At 39.9% G+C, this 3,978-nt stretch overlaps 1 pseudogene; it reads left to right on the top strand.

Annotated features, from left to right (window-relative positions):
* The first annotated feature begins 2,223 nt into the window (after positions 1–2,223).
* LOC100470723 lies at positions 2,224–2,734 on the top strand (annotated as a pseudogene).
* The last annotated feature ends 1,244 nt before the right edge of the window (positions 2,735–3,978 follow it).

Genomic DNA, 3,978 nt, shown 5'->3' with positions numbered 1-3,978 from the left:
GTGCTATAATTCACAATGGGACCCACTGATTGCAAATATGTGTGTGCTGTAACATATACCCCTATTCATGACTGAAGAATAATTTGTGATACATGGAAAGTGCCTACAAGTTGCATATGAAATACTTTAAAAATTAATATAGCTATCATTTTATATAATTATTACAGAGATGAATCATGGTTTTCTCTGATTGGAAAATTATGTTTGTAAACTTCATTGATTTAATGTTTCAGTAAATTCTTACTGGAGATGTCTTATGTAAGCAGAGCTATTGGTCGTGGGAATATAACAGTGCAAAAATAGCCACAGCTCCTTTCCTCAAAAATCTTACTTTTAGTGGGAGACAAACATAGCTACGGCTAGAAACCAAACAGTTTATGCTAAAGTGTATAATGCCCACTTCAGGAAACAAAAAGTGCCTGAGAAATTAATATGAACCTGTTACTGGTTAGATTGTGAAACTCTGAACAAGTCATTTCACCTGTCTAAACTTTAGTTGCCTCATCTGTAAAAGCAGGCATGAGGTGCAGATAAAAAAAAAACTAATGATGATAATATCTGCTGCATTCAGTGCATGCTCTCTGTATACCAAGCATTGTATTAAATGCCTTGCATGTGTCTTTTTTTCCCTTCAGCAATCCTATAAGGTGAAATTAACATTATCAGTATTGTCATCTTACAGGGTTAGAGAGGTTAACTGTGGTCACACAGCCAGTATGGGATATGATAGGTGTTGAATTTGGTTAAGAGGAGTTTAGAGGTACTCTTATTTACTCTTAAGTCATTTTGCCAAGTATGGAATTCAGAGACAGACATTAGCATGCTTCTCACACTACCTCATGAACAATCAGGACAGGTGCGCCTGGGTGGCTGCTCAGTCAGTTGTGTCTGCTTCGGGCTTGGGTCAAGATCCCAAGGTCCTGGGATGGAGACCCGCATTGGGCTCCCTGCTCAGTGGGGATCCTGCTTCTCCCTCTCCCTCTGCCTGACCCTCTGCCCCCTTGTGCTTTCTCTATGTCAAATAAATAAATAAAGTCTTAAACAGACAAACAAACAAACAAAAACTCAATCAGGACATTCACCAAAAGGAATAACCAGGCTTTTTCCTTCCCAACTACCAACTAACATTTTATGTCTTAACTGGCAGTTCAACCATGATGAAACAACAAAACAAAAAGACAAAGCAAACAAACAAAACACATAACGAAACTATTAATAATAAAAATGTTGTCTCTAGTGGATGCAGTTCTGCAGTTTTCATCCAAAGCATATGCAATTATTGAGAAGAAACACATGTGAACTCCAGCACAGAGCTGTTTATTGGCAACTGATTAATATTTCCTTGGCTATGAGTTTATTGGGAAGTTAAGAGTCATTTATAAATAGAATCGAAAGACTGTCACCCTCTCACTGTTCAAGTACCATGTTTTATTAAGGAAATAGAAAAAAAATAAGGAAATGGAAAAAAAATCTGTGACTTTGGGTGAGGATAGCTACTAAATAAATAAAAGGATTGGTTGTCTACACGGAGTCCTGCCAAATAATATTTTTCAAGATATGCCTTAATACTTCATTAAATAGGCAAATAAATAAACAAAAGGACATAGAAAGAGAGTAGTATAAACAAACCCTAGAGTCCTTTCACTGAGAATTTCACCGGTTGCAGCATATTGCAAAGATCAAGATCCCATATAACATTTATATCCACTGTTTCTATAGACCTTTAAACACAAATAGAAAATATGGCTACCACAAGGTTGAATTGCTCTAACATAGTCTATTTGTAAATGCAGTGGATTCCAGTTTTTATCTTCCCAAATGTGAAGGAATTGACCTTCTGGTCTTACGTATCACTTCAGCTTCCTTGACAGAATCTCTTTCCTTCCTTCCTTCCAGTGTTTGCCTCCCCGTCATATAAGAACCAGTCCTCCTTCTGATGGCTCCTGATTTCTGTGTGGGAATCAACGTAGTCTAAGGGAAGTTCATTATTTTCCAGAGGGGGGTATGACCTAGGCAAGATGGGCATCTTATTCTATGGGACAGCAGTGGTGGTTATTACTACTTGCCAAGACTCTGAGCTAAGCAGGAGATGAGAATGGTATTAAAAGCCCACAAACCCCAATATTCCTTGACATAGAATAAAGAAATAAATTGTGGTATGGCCATACAACGGAATATGAGATCAAACCCTACAAATCACAAAGAATGTATAAACTGATCACAATGGCGAGCAGGCCTGCTGTTGCAGCATCAAGATGGTGGCAGGAGGGTATCTGAAAATGGTACTCCTGGGGCGCCTGAGTGGCTCAGTCAGTTAAGCATCTGCCTTCAGCTGGGGTCATGGGTCCTGGGATAGAGCCCCGCATCAGGGTCCCTGCTCAGGGGGGAGTCTGCTTCTCCTTTGCTCCCCTCTGCTTGTGCCTTCTCCCTCAAATAAAAAAATGGAATCTTAAAGAAACAAAAAATGAAAACGGTATTACAGTGCTGCAAGAGTCAATACACTGGTGTTAACATGAAATGATACATTATGTGAGAATGATAATGTGAAAGGCTTCCCGAGAACCTTCACAATGATAGGATGCTTTGCAACAAGAAAGCACTGAACCTGGCCATGAGGCAGCAGATCTCACCTAAAGAGCAGGGGACAAAATACGAGGATACACTCTATCTTGAACCATATCTGAAATAAATTATTTGATAAAGAAAAGAGAGAGAAGAATGGGCAAAGAAATAATCATGGAATTGAAATCTGTGGTTGCAGCTGCCTCCAAATATTTTTAAGAAGTTGGAAAAACTGGGGTACCTAGGTGGCGAAGTGGGTTAAGTATCTGACTCTTGGTTTCAGCTCAGGTCGTGATCTCAGGGTCATGGGATGGAGCCCGGCGACGGGCTCTGCGCTCAGGGCAGAGGCTGCTTGAGACTCTTTCTCCCTCTTGCTCAGCCCCTCCCCCTGTGCACTCCCCCCAAAAAAAATAAATAAATAAATAAAATTTAAAAAAAATAATTTGGGTAAACCTGAAATGTATAATTTAGAACTATTTGAGCTGTAAATGTATTACTTTAAATAAATGTGTATTGTAATTATTTAAAAAAAAAGAACATAAACTACAACTGACCCTGCAACATGGATGAATCTCACAAACGTGAAACTAGCTCAGAAAAGACAGAAAGAAGAGATTACTAGTTGTGTGACAGCACTGCACTTACATAAAGCTCAAAGCCAGGCAAAACCAATCTGTGGCAGAAGTCAGGATAGTGCCCATCCTGGGGGCAGTACTGCCTAGCAGGAGCATCAATGGAACTTCTAGGGGCTGGCAAGGTGCTACTTCCTAATCCAGGTTCTGCATACTGGCATGCTTATTGTATATCAGGCATCAGGGTGTACAGTTAAGATCATACTTTTCTTGATGTATGTTAGATGTCAAGGAAATATTTGCTTAAAAAAACATCCTCTTTGCAAACACACACACTAGCAACAAACGGAGTCTTTCTCCTAGATGTAATCTAAAGATTCACTACCACACCTTAAGAAATGCGGCCTCAAGCCAGAGAAATAATAGTAGTCTACATAACAGACCAACGGAGGGTCCCTATCTGTTGGATGACCATTTCCCCAAGGCGGAGTTGGTGACCTTCTCCTACACTTTCAGAGGACCACAGGGCTTCCTTGGATCACAGCATCTATCTCTCTGTATTAAACATGATTGTTTCCTAGCCTGCCTCCACCGGATTCACTTTCTTGAGCACACAAACTGAATCTTTAACTGAAAGACCTTAGCACCGAACAGGGTACCTGACAGATAGGGATGTTCCATAACTATCTGTGAAATGAGTGAATGGATGAAGATATGAATTCATCCTACAGGCATAAACTGTATTGATCTGGCAGGAAAGAGAGAAGAAGGACATGCATCTAGCGATAGGGAGCAATTGCACATAAATCCTGACACGCACACATTTACAAGTTTGAAGAGAAAG

Source organism: Ailuropoda melanoleuca, chromosome 4 (assembly GCF_002007445.2).
Source record: "Ailuropoda melanoleuca isolate Jingjing chromosome 4, ASM200744v2, whole genome shotgun sequence".
Lineage (NCBI taxonomy): Eukaryota > Metazoa > Chordata > Mammalia > Carnivora > Ursidae > Ailuropoda > Ailuropoda melanoleuca.
Note: the sequence above shows the minus strand (reverse complement) of the source record. Positions and strands in the feature narration are given on the sequence as shown.